This window comes from Carassius auratus, chromosome 6, assembly GCF_003368295.1.
Source record: "Carassius auratus strain Wakin chromosome 6, ASM336829v1, whole genome shotgun sequence".
Lineage (NCBI taxonomy): Eukaryota > Metazoa > Chordata > Actinopteri > Cypriniformes > Cyprinidae > Carassius > Carassius auratus.
Window position 1 is genome coordinate 26,652,866 of NC_039248.1, and position 487 is coordinate 26,653,352.

Below are 487 nucleotides of genomic sequence, written 5' to 3' on the forward strand. Positions count from 1 at the left end.
TTGTAAACATTAACTATTTTCAGTATGCAAATGAAAATGCTTTTATTAAAAAACAAAACAGTAAATACAGTATGTCTTTCAGAGAACACTGGAAAAAGTGTTGTGACCAAAATGTTATACAACACAATGTAAATGTTTCAAACTCACAAAAAACACCATGAAGACATGCATGTCAAGTGTGCAATATATTTTTAATATGGAGCGCTATTTTTAACTATTGTTTTCATCACTGGTTCTGTAATGTATTCATTATGAGCTTATAATTAAAACAAAGTTACATCTTCTGCAAAAATCAAACCACTGCAAAGTCAAATCACTGATCCAGGGACCATTTCTGTGTGTGCGGGGGATAAAGAGTTAACGAGGTGAGTCCTTGTGCATGATGGAGCTACAGCCTTATCCTCAAACAATCCTGTAAGACAGAAAGGAAGGAAATATTAAATTACATTCAACTTATACTTACACTGTGTTTGTTTAGACCATAGCC